General features: G+C 36.6%; 1 protein-coding gene across 1 annotated transcript in view; it reads left to right on the forward strand.

Moving 5' to 3' along the window:
* Zmat4 (zinc finger matrin-type 4) overlaps positions 1–12916 on the forward strand; it is a 341626-nt gene that overhangs the window by 42476 nt on the left and 286234 nt on the right. The window lies entirely within an intron of this gene.

Below are 12916 nucleotides of genomic sequence, written 5' to 3' on the forward strand. Positions count from 1 at the left end.
CATACCTGCTAAAGCCAAAGGGGAAGATATGTGAAGAAGGATGAGGATGTGAATTCTGGCCAGTAAGACATAGTCTTCACTCAGTGAGGATGGCAAATGAATAATATTTTCCGGGCGCAGTGGCTCATGCCTATAATTCTAGTTACTCAGGAGGCTGAGATCTGAGTATCAAGGTCCATAGCCAGCCCAGGCACAAAAGGACCTGAGACTCTTATCTCTAATTAACCTCTAGAAAATGGGAAGTGGGGCTTGGCTCAAGGGTAGGGCAATAGCCCTGAGCTGAACTGTCCAGGGACAATGCCCAGGCCCAGGGGTAGGGTGGTAGCCTGGAGGTGAAGAGCTCAAGGACAGCCCCTAGGCCAAGTTCAAGCCACATGAACCCACAAAAACAATAATAATGTTTGCGAAAGAGTTGTTAAGATTTCATCAGAGAATAAGTAGTGCATCCAGACTTTTCTTTCTTTTGCAGCAGCAGTTCAATCAAAATAATCCACAATGACTTTTGCTAGCATACTGGACCTATGTGTGTATGTGCAATAATAATGCACCAAGGAGTTGGAACACAAAAGAATGAATTAATGAATGAATGACATGCAAATTTATGTAGTATTTACCTGCTATAAAATTTGTGGCCATTTAACTCTTCATCTAGCTGAAATATGGCAGGATATTTTTGGTAGAATTATTTTGATCAGAAGAAGGAAACGAATAACTAAGGCTCCAATATTAATTTACTTCCTCACTTTTCCACAATTTTATCTATTTCCTTTCAGTTGATTGGACTAAGATCAGAAATATTAGAAACGGGACTGAATGTGACTTAGAATCAACATTATGCCTGTTGTTGAAGTTCACAAGAAAGCACTTAGAAGAGCAAAGGGTTGTTTAAGGCTCTAATACTGTCTGGATTCCTAATTCATCAGGGCAGAAGGGCTTCAGCAGCCCGCCTCCCCATGGCTGCTGTGCTTTGTCTTGTAAGTCAGAAACAACTGCAGAAGGCTAACCAGGAGCTGAAGACAGCTAAACCCTCCATCATTTTGAATACTGGTTTTGATTTTTCCACTCTTATTAATCACTTTTCCAGTTTTTAGTGCATTTGTGTGAAGCAGCTAATCATGCAGCAAGTGGAGTGAGGCGTGTTTATGTGGAATATGGTTAATAGCAGCTGGCAGGAGGGAAAGCTCTGGGAATGGTACTACATAGTTGTGTGATACCTAATGATGTTTGGACTACAATGTTATTATTTTCCTTGGATGACAAAATGACCAGCCTGACTACATAATTATGCTGGTTAAACACTTCTTATTACTCAATAGACTTGAGCTAACTTTGTATCTGTGCATGCATGTGTGGTTGTCTTTTTGAGACGAGGATGTGACACAAAATTAGGTTGTCAAGCATGATGACGGTAAGGGAAAAAGTTACAGAATACTGACCATGTGTTTGAGAAAGAGCAGCAGAGCTGACTTTAACAACAATTCTATTTCCTTTGTTTACACATCAGTCTCAAGACAGAGATACTAATTAATATACTACATGTAATCAGTTCAAATCAAGAGGCAGTTTTGACCTTCTTAGAATATAGATAATTCCTTTTTTTTTTGCCAGTCCTGGGCTTGAGCTCAGGGCCTGAGCACTGTCCTTGGACTTTCTCAAGGCTAGAGCTCTACCACTTGAGCCTCAGCACCACTTCCGGCTTTTTTCTATGTATGTGGTACCGAGGAATCGAACCCGGGTCTTCATGCATGCTAGGCACGCACTTTAACCACTAGGCCAAACTCCTGGTCCCAGATAATTCCTTTTTATATTGCCTACTAACTATATTTGTTGAGTTACTTAAATGAAAGTAATAAAAGGTGAAATGTATGGTAAAGACAGTGAGGACACTGAGAAATTAGAATAAAATTGGTGTCCTAGAGCTTGTGAAGTTATCATTGAGGTGTCAATCTTAGCGTGTACACAGGAGAGTTCTTAAGGCAAGCGTAAAAGTGCAAGGTATACTTGTATTCCTAGAACTGGCAGGAGAATCAACAAACAGGCAGAAATGGGAATATTCACAGATTTCTGTACTATTAGTGATTATGCAAATTGATAGTTATTTAATTTTGGACAGAGGATTAAGTTAACTGTACTTGAAGTTCTGAATAATTTAACACATTCTCAGGTTTAGTCTAATGTAGACAATGATTTGTGTAATTTATCACCACAATCTGAAGGACTTAACCTTGCTCAAGCTAGCTCTCTGTAAGTAAGGGATCCCAGGAAGAGTGGACAGCTAAAGACTAACTAGTGATAATACTTCTGGAGCAGGAGAATGAGGCTCTTTACTGAAGGGATTTGGGGACAGTGAATCTTTATGTTATCAAACATTAAATGCTTTAGGAGTTCTAGTAGTGTTTCTATTGATTCTGCCAGTTTTTAACAATAAAGTTCTGTTACTTCAAATATGCTTTAGCTGTTCACTTTTTATTCTTCATTCTCTTTTTCTTTTTTTATAGTGTTGGTGAGAAATTTCAATGCTATGTCTAATAGCAACAGAGATGGTGATTTATCTTTCTTTTTCCTCTCCCTCTCGCTTATTTTCTCAGGCCTCTTGTCTTTTCCCTTTCCCCTTCCCTTTCTCCTTTTCTCCTCCCTTCTTCCTACATTTCTTTCCTTCCTTTCCTAATGTCTCTGGCTTAAGTTGCTTTCTAAGCCCCTATTTCCTTTTGTTTTTTAAACCTAGACTCTTTTTTTTTTGCCAGTCCCAGGCCTTGAATTCAGGGCCTGAGCATTGTCCTTGCACTTTCTCAAGGCTAGAGCTCTACCACTTGAGTCACAGCACCCATTTGGCTTTTTCTTGTATGTGGTACCAAGGAATCGAACCTGGGTCTTTGTGCATACTAGCAAGCACAAACCTAGACTCTTGATAATTTCCTCTGACTGGCCGATCCTCCTAACAGTTCAGAGTAGCTGGGAACTGTGATTATAAGCCTATATCATCACACCTGTGTTCTACTGCTGAAGGAGCACAATAAAAAATTCTGAAAACTATAATGGCTATTATATTTAGAGGATATTCTTACTATCCCCTAGTTTTCTAACTAATTAAAAGACAACATGTATGTTTGCATGTATATATATATATATGTAAACAGATGTTGGAGTTTATGAAGTAGTTTTTCTGCATTGGGTGAGATAGATTTTGTCTCTCCTTTTCTCACTGTATTAATGTGCTGAATAGCAGTGATTTTAAAAATCATTGTTTTCATTTTTAATCCTTTTGAGGGGAAGGGGACGGTTATGGGGATTGAACTCAGCTCTTTTGCTCAAGGCTAGCACTGTACCTCTTGCAACCACTGTTTTCATTTCTTAGCTAATCTATCGATCTCATAGATCAGAGCCTCTGAGTCTTTGTTGATGGTGATGGAGGCAACAGTAGAGAAGGGAAGAGTATATAGTGGCTGGTTCGACTTTTTAAACACTTCATATGTTTCAATTCTTTCCATTTACCCCTAGAACTCTTTATTATATATTTTTAGAGATTTGCACATTTGATATATGTCATATATCCATTTCATACCATTTTCTTAAAATTTTCACTTTAATACCATCTCTATTTTGATATAAACACTATGCAGCTCATCATTCTAAGCATACAATTTGGTGATTCACCACTAACTCCAGAGCATTTGTACCAAGACGATAGTAGAATAGCATTTTAATACCTGAAATTTCTTCACCACTGTCAGTCCCTGACATCTACCAGCCTATTTTCTGCCTCTGTAGATTTTGCCCAGTCTTGGTATTTCACGTCCATGAATCATATAATCTGTTGTCTTTTATGTCTGGTTGTATCACAGGACATAATATTTTCAAGAGTTCTCCATAGTGTTGCATGCCTAGATTTTATTCCTTTTTCTAATGGAATGATACCTTTACATATCTCCAGCCCCGATTTTTTTTCCTGGCTACTTTGAAGATGTATTTTAACAACCAGCAACATTTTATTTTAATGACCAGCAACATTGAATCACAATCTTCTAGATCTCAGCCATTTGGGCAACTGTGATTACAGATGTGTGTGTTTTAAACAGAATCATCTGGTCATTGTTTTATTTTTTAATTTCAATTTTGTTATTGTGAGGGTAATATATACAACTGTGTATAAGTCAGATAAATATGTTATTTTAACAGTGTTACTCATTCCCTCACTTTTTACAAAAATTTTCCTCCCCCCCCCCCCAAGTTGTATGGATCATTTTCAACATAGTGTCAACATCACTGCTGTATTTGTTCCCCCTTTTCCCTCCATTTCTGTACTCCCCTTTGCCCTTCCCAAAACAGATAAGCCTACATACATGTCAAAAGGTACAAAAAACAAAAAGATAAAACCTCGTTTCCACCCCCCTCACACACACATGCACACACACACACACACACACACACACACACACACACACACACACACACACACACACTGACTGGAGTCTACAGTTCCATCAGAAGGAATGATATTGTACCAGTTGTAAGAAAATAGAAAGACTTGGAAAAATTATCTTAACCAAAGAAACATAGGTTGCAGAGTTTCTCTCATTTGTTGTAACTAGAATGTGCCTATAAATATGTAAGTAAATACACTGGATGACAAAAGATTTGAAAAGTACACTTGGACGTAATGAGTTATACAAGACTCTAGACATTGACACTGTGAGGCCTAGGTTAGGAGAAGATCACAAAGGCTCAATAAATGTGTGCATATGATCGTATAAAATAATATTTGTGAAAAAAATAATATTTGTGTATTATTTTATATATTTTTACATATTTTTGTCCATTGTTTTGAGATATTTGCCTTTTCAATGTTAAATTGTATATTCTAGATAAATAAACCTCTTAACAGATAGGTGTTTTGCAAATATTTTTCATCTCTTTTCATTTTCTTGATGTTTTTCCTTGGTAAAAATATCTTCTGAATCTTGACTAAGCTACTAGATGTTGTTGGCTCAGACCTGAAATTATAGAGACGCAGGAGGCTAAGGTCTGAGGATCAGCTTGGGCAGATAAAGCTATGAGACTGTTGTCTTCAATTTACTATGAAAAAGTGGGACGTGAAGGTATGGATCAAGTGGTAGAGTGCCAGCCTTGTGTGAAAAAGACAAGTGAGAAAGCCAGGCCCTGAGTTCAAGCCACAGTATTAGCACAGTAGTACACAAAAAAATTCTTCTTAAGTAAATTTATGTATATTATCCTTTTCACATGTGTATTAGTGCTAAACTGTAGAAAGTCACTGCCTAGTCTGAGGTTACTATATATATATATTTTTTATAGAGTTTTACAGTTGAATCTGTTGCTTTAAGGATTATGGCTGTACTTTGAATTCATTTTTGTGCATATAAGAGATTCTCATCACTCATCTTTGCGTGTGGATATTTGTTGAATTCTTTGACCTTCTTGTCAAGAATCAAGTGGTTCTAAATTTAAGAGTTCTGTTCTTCTGATGTACCTACCTTTATGTCACATTCTGTTAGTCTAACTTTATAGTAGGCTTTGAATTGGGAAATGGGAATTGGACAGCTTGTTCTTTTCAAGATTGTTTTGACTAATATAAGTTGATATAACTCTGGAATCAGCTTATTCCCTAAGTACTTTTTTGATGTTATTATAACTGAATATGTTTTTTAAATATGATTTTTTTGGATTGTTCATCACTCATATTCAGAAATTCACTTGAGTGTATATATTCATTTTATATCTTGTAATGTGGCCAACTAGTTTATTTTAGTGGTTTTAAACACATATTCATTAAGCTAATATCATCTACAAGTTTCATTTGTAGGTAAGTAAATAAACTCACTTAATTTTTTCCCACCCATTACCTTATTTTTGTTCCCTGTTTTAAGCCTCCAGTGTGATGTGGACTAAAAATGGTGATAGGAGATATCTTTGTTTGTCTGGGACTTAACCTTGGGGAAAAAATTGTTCTTTTGAGATAGGGGTTTCCTCTGGTGACCGTCTCAGGTCGAAGAACATTTCTCTTCCTAGTTGTTGAGAACTTTTGTCAGCAAATGGTATTAGATTTTGTCCTAATTTATTCCTGACAACACTGAGAGGAACATGCAGCTTTTGTCTGTTATTCCATTTATGTGTTCTAAACACTAATATATTTTCATCTGTTGGATCAATAAAGCTTACTTAGTCATGATGTGTTTGTCTGCTTTATATTTTCATGCCTTTATCTTTTTATTTTACATAGGTAATTTCTTCATAATCCTTCAAGTGTATTTACCTACCATTTAAAAATTCTTTATCTTTTGCAATGGCTTTGCTACACATGATTTTGTGTTTGTTGTCTGTCGTTATGTTCTCTGGAATTGGAGAGGTAGAATAGGCTAGCATGACAGCTAAGAGAACTGTACTAAATACTATTAGGAAGTGAAGATGCAAATTGGCAAGGGTGCAAAAGAGAAGATTGTAAGAAATGAAAAGCAGCAGTTGGAGATTTGGAGAGCTGGAAGATGTGAGAGCAAGACTTCTTCCAACACCATGCCCCTTCCAGCTCCGCACTTCCCAGTCTTCTTTCTGCAGGTCCCTGGAAGCCTGGCTTCAGGCTGATTCCTCCTGGAGCTGCCTCTTGCACTGAAGTGAGTTCCATCCATCTGAAGCTGGGAGATAGCTCTCATGCTGTTTTCTTTCCTGCCAATTTAGGCTTGAAAGCCCTAGAAAGGGAAGGATGATGAGAGGATCACATAGGATCACAGAGGGAGGAAAATAAAGCTGTGGTTTATAAAATATCACTTTTTACCCTAGCAATTCTCTTCTGGAAAAAAAACCCCACAAACTCAGAACAAAACCCAACCTAAACCAAACCAACAAAATAATGAACAATTGTGATTTTGAATTAAATGTTCTTGGAATCAAATTTTAGAAAGAATACAAAGGCAGGAATCATCCCATGTCTGTCCTGCATGAAGTGGAATGAAGTGTGACCTAGAGCTTCAATAGTGATCCCCTTAACTCTCCCCCAAGAGTGGGTACTTATGTTCTAGCCTCTGGAAATGCAAGTCTCTCTCGATGTTTCTCTCTTACTCCTCTAGTTGAGAACTGTGAGTGACACAGAGAGGAAGAGATATTATTTGAATAAAATGATCTTCTATTCAATCATCTATCTAGAGAAAATGAATTATTTCAAAATGTCTCCATTTTTCTGTAATGAAGCAATCAGTACAAACAGCCAGCTAGCAAATTAAAATCTAGGATTTGAATAGAAAAATAGATCATTGAAAAGCAGGTGGCATTCGGTCTGTTGGTGTTATAGTATACTTGCAGCTGGCATTTCATACAGGTTTCCCCTTAAAGTTTGCAAAGACGTAGTAAACAAAACAAATGTTGACAGAAAAACAAAATATGTTTCTGAATATGGAACTCACTTTGGAGACTCTACAGCTTGAGAATCAAGGAAAAATGCTATTTCTCTGTCATTGGTTGAAATAAGGGCACTAAATTAATTTGCTACTAGCTTCATAGCTGGACCCTCCAGACCTCTATGCCAATGTGGGGGTCCAAATCCTATCATTATCCTACTTCAATGAGTTAGTTCTGAGTGTAAAAAACCTAGCTTAAATCCATGTGTATGTGGTGGAATGAGAGATGGACATACTGTTTTGTACGTGTTATTCAATACTGAGCACTTTTTAATATAAAATGTGTTTATTACTTGTTTCAGATCATAAATGTTATACTTAGATATCTAAAAAGTTTTGAAAATAATATGGATATAAAGCCTTTAAAAATGAAGTTTTGGATTGTGAAAAGTGAGAGTAAGCAAGAGTCAATGTGATTAAAGTACTACAAATGCATGTGTGAATGACAAGGTAAAGCCCCTTTTAAAAAAGTTAGCATACACTTAAAGTACAAATGAATGGTAGGGCAGGGCAGGGCAGTGGTGACTCACATTTGTAATTTTAGAGACTTAGCAGACTGAGGTCTGAAAATTGTGGTTTGAAGCCAGCAAGAGCAGGAAAGTTAGTGAGGCACTTACCTTGAATTAACAACAACAACAACATAAAGCTGGATGTGGAGCTGTGGCTCAAGTGGTAGAGTGCTAGCCTTGAGCCAAAGAAGCTCAGAGACAGTATCTAGGACCTGCCCACTTCTTCAAAAAGAAAAAAAAGGTAGGTATGTAAAATGGTCATATCCTGGATGAGGCTGTAAACAATGGGAGGAGAGTGAACAACAGAGAGGGTCAGAGGAGGATGCACATGCTATGAAAATGGGAGTACTGAAGCTTGCTGTTGACACTGATTTGGTAATGTAGGAGGATTATGAGAGAGAGTGACTGCAGGAAAGGAGTCTGATCAATTACTCTGTGTGCATATATGGACATACCACAATAAGATCTTCTAGGAGATAGAGAATCTCTGACAAGCAGGTATATTTTGTCTATTCATATGTTTTAAACTGTTGTTTGCCGAAAGCGGGGGCCACTTAAGTTATTCTGACTTACCTGGCTATTTAAATAGTAAATATTTATAGACAAACTTCTCTATGGAGACTATTTACAAATACAATGTGGCGATGAATCAGGATTGTAAACTGGACATTCAGTCATAAGAGTTCAGTTTCAGAATAATTATACGATTATATTTATAATTAGAATGATATGCCAAGGTGTGCAACCTAAGAGGATAGGAAGAGAATGTAATGGGAAAGTGTTAAACAGAATAAAGAGGCAGGTGATCAGCCAGGTTGGGTAGAGCAATGTGTGAGGCTTGCTGTGGGTGACCGAGTCTTGCTCAGCTGGTTATTCATTTCACAAGGACAAACACTCTTGTTACCTTTCCTGCAGATTCAAATTCCAGTATACATTACACTAGTGTTTGTCAATGGCAGTGGTGGGGTTAATTTTGGACGATTTCACACAATTTTATTGTTACATTGTGCTAGAATTTTTTTTTACCTCAGTTTAAACCTGCATTTTGTAAGAGAAACCAAGAGACCTTGGGAAATAATAGCCTAGGATTGGCTTCCGTTGTTTAAGCTTTCACATTTCAGATGGATTTGCTAGCTTTGTTCCTTCAAATCATCCAGTCTTCTCTGACTTTCATCACTGATCACACTGGCTTGTTTTATCCCTTGGTCTCTAATGTTACCATCCTATAAAGGACTGATGGGAGAGTATTACTCCTGTTTTTTTCCCCAAATAGCAAAAGAAAAAAAAGTCCAAGATAAGGCTATATTCTTCTCTTGTGACTCTGCTTAAAATGCACAGCCATCATGGAGACATTTTTAATTCTGTACTCACACCACAGAAAATCTCTTCCTCTACTTCTTGATGGTAATTTAATTTTTTGAGTTGCAAGACTTTGATTTAAATTTGTAATGTGTTGTGTAGGCAGACAGCAGTGTAGATTTCATACAAATATGTTTACACAATCATGGTACTACACATACCCTTTATACATAATTTACTCCAACAAAAATTCATTTCTTTCCTAATATGGTACTCATTTAAGTTAAGTGCTTCTCATTTTAAAACGCTCTTTGAAAAATATTTCAGAGAAAACCAAAGTGATATAATTCTAGGAAATTGTAGATTTTTGCTTTTGATAAATGCATAGATTACTGCGAGCAAGAAGAAGCATTTCATGAAAACATGTAAGTTAAATGGACAGCATATGTATTAGTCAACTTGGGTGGTTGTAACAGGATACAACAGACTGGGTGTTTAGATAGCAGACATTTAATTCCTTGTAGTTCCACACACCCGAACCTCATGAATAAGGTGCCAGTGGGCTTGCTTTTAGTTGAGGGCTCACTTCCAAGGCTTATAGTTAGCAATCTTCTTATCATGTCCTCACATGGCTTTTACTGCACAAAGAAGAAGGAGAGAGGGAGAAAAAAGGAAGACCTGGCGTGTCTCTTCTTACAGTGACTCCAGATTTAGTGGATTAGGACTTTGCCCTTTTAAACTCATTTGACCTTAATTTCCTTTATAAAGACCCAATCTCCAAAAGGATTCATATTGTGGGCTTGGATTACTTTTGACAGATAATTTTTGAGGACACAATTCAGTCCATAGCAGCGCAGCTACTAGGATGCTGTAATTAGAACCTAAGAGGCATAGGGTCCCAGATCATAACAGCCCACATGTCTATCTGACCACAGGTTAAACAGGACTTCACCAAGCTAGTTTCTGGTAGGTTTGACCTCTTGGAAACAGGGGAGAAATTCTGTGTTGTTCCAAACTTCTCTTCATCAACAGCTGGATCATATGCATTCTGATGTTTGTAGCACTGTGATTGTCCCTGTGATTCTCTTATTTCTGTGCCCCTTACAAGAATTCCCAGCTTCTCCAGAGCTTTTGCTCCAACAAAATGATGGAGATTTCAGGGAAGTTTCCATCAGTGTCCCCAGGGTGCACATACTCCAAAGTGCATTCTGTGTGGTCTACAGACTTCTTGCTGCCCCACACGGCAGCAGCCTGGCTTTGAGATGGAAATGAAGGCTGATGTTTTCATGTTCAGTTTTGAATGCAAAAGTGTTTGTAACAAAGATGACTTCAGATACACATCGCTTTTTGATGAGATTGGCATCATGGAGGGTCTTCAGTTATTCTGTGATTTTCATTGATGTGTTTACTTCCTCTGTCAACTAATACTTATTGAGTACACACTTCTATGTTAACACATTGAGATTGATTGTGGGGTCCAACAAGAACTAAACTGATAGGATCAATCAATATCCTGTAAAAATTTATTGAATGTAGTATTTTGGTCTTTCTGAGATATAGTTTTCTTAATCTGAAGGTAAAACTCTTAGGATGACAAATTGTCATCGCTGCAATATGTCTTCATTTAATTGTGATTTTCTTCCTTCTGATAACTGGAATGATTGGGATTCTTAAAAATTCAAAGATGGTATATAAGAAAATAGAAAAAAAATCACTTGTAGTTCATGTCATGTTTAATATTAATCCCTTTATATGTCATTTTCTAGACTGTTGTCAGGTACATATATATATACAAACACATAAATACACACACATGTACATACTTGTTTTTGCTTAAAAATGATATCCTTTATAGTTTAATTTAAAACTACCTTTATCTAAATGCTGCCCTTATATATTTTCACATCACTGAATAATATTATGCCTGCTAATGGACATTTGGGGCTCTACTGGATAGATATATCATATTTATTCCCCTTATTTTCGAGCACATAACTCATTTGTAAATTTTTACTATCACAAACCACAATAATAATACATGGCTATAATTGCTTATGTAAACTATATTATTTTGTCAGTCATGGGGCTTGAACTCTGGGCCTGGGTGCTGTCCCTAAGCTCTTCAGCTCAAGGCTCTGGCCCTATCCCTGGGTCTGGGCACTGTCCCTGAGCTTTTCAGCTCAAGACAACCACTCTACTCCTTGAGCCACAGTCCCACTTCCCATTTTCTAGTGATTAATTGGAGATAAGAGTCTTCCGCTCTAGGCTGTTTTTGAACCTCGATCCCCAGACCTTAGCCTCTTGAGTAGCTAGGATTATAGGTGTGAATATTTTTAGATTAAGTACTTTTTTCTGTTTGTGTATGTATGTGTGTAAAACATACATATATATATATATACATACACATACACACACACACAATTTCTATTCTGGAAGCTGTGCCATCTTATATACATGTTAGCTGTATGAGTATCAAGTCTTCTGACTTTGTTACCTGGTATATTGTACATATGCTTATTTGTTTATTTGAAATAGGAAAGGGAAGGAGGGAAAATGTGATGATTGGGAGGGGGTAGGGGATGGGAAATGGGGACAAAAACATGAGAAGGGATATTAATGTGTGCGTAATAATGTACCTACTACCTGGCGATTATAACTGTAACCTCTCTATGTATTACCCCAACAATTTAAAACAAAAGAGTGCCAAGTATTCTGCTCAAAGATTTATGTATGTTTTGTAAGTTCTTTCAACTGGATGGATGAAAAATATTTTTAATTTAAAAATTGTAGTTTTTATGAAATTCCCTTTAATTACCTAATTAGCTATTTGTATTTATAAAATTCCTGTTTGATTTTTATATGTTTTTTCTGTATAAATGTGAGTTACCACTATATATCAATAATATCAAACCAATTTTCACATGATGAAATATTTTTTCTATTTCTTGGAGTTCCCTTACATGTGTAGTTGAAGATTAAAGCCACCCATTATGGCAAGAATAGTATTTGCTTTGCTTCTCATCTTTGTTTATAAACTTGCCAATCAGAGAGTTTGATCAATTCAGATAGTGTTCTTTTTTAATCCCAAAAGTTGGAACTGTTTTGGAATGTTTATTTATTTACTTACTTATATATGTATTTTGTCACTTAAAGCCATAGCATAGCATACATATTCTGGTTGTACACATTTAAATTTCCAGTTTCATTTTTCTCCATTGCGTTCCTTTTCATTTGAAAAGTCTCCTCTGAATGGACTTCCATAGAGATCTTTAGTATTTATTCTGCTCTTGAACTGCTGTGAAAGACCTTCCAGGTTAATCTGTGGCATTTTTAATTTCCTCACTTTATTAACTCAGACATTATCTCTATCAATTTGTTTTATCCCTTTTTTTGCAGCTTTTACCCTTGATTCATATTTTCTTGAATTATATGACAAATCCGTACTATTTAAAACCTACCTCTATTTACTGTAGCACATACTCTATTTTTCAGAGTTTGTTCTTGGCCTTGAAATGTTGGGGGTTTAGCTCCATGTCATAGTGCTTGTCTACTGTAAGCTCTGGGTTCCATTAAGAGCTCAAATAAACGAACGGTTTTTCCTTTATATTACATCCTTTAAAAAAAAACCAGTTTCCATTTCCCTGTTCCAGAACAAAAGATTGTTAAAGCCTGTCACATGTTCTTGCTATGAGTGGATCTGTCTTT

Source organism: Megascapheus bottae, chromosome 20, assembly GCF_031878675.1.
Source record: "Megascapheus bottae isolate mThoBot1 chromosome 20, mThoBot2.hap1, whole genome shotgun sequence".
In the NCBI taxonomy this organism is placed as follows: domain Eukaryota; kingdom Metazoa; phylum Chordata; class Mammalia; order Rodentia; family Geomyidae; genus Megascapheus; species Megascapheus bottae.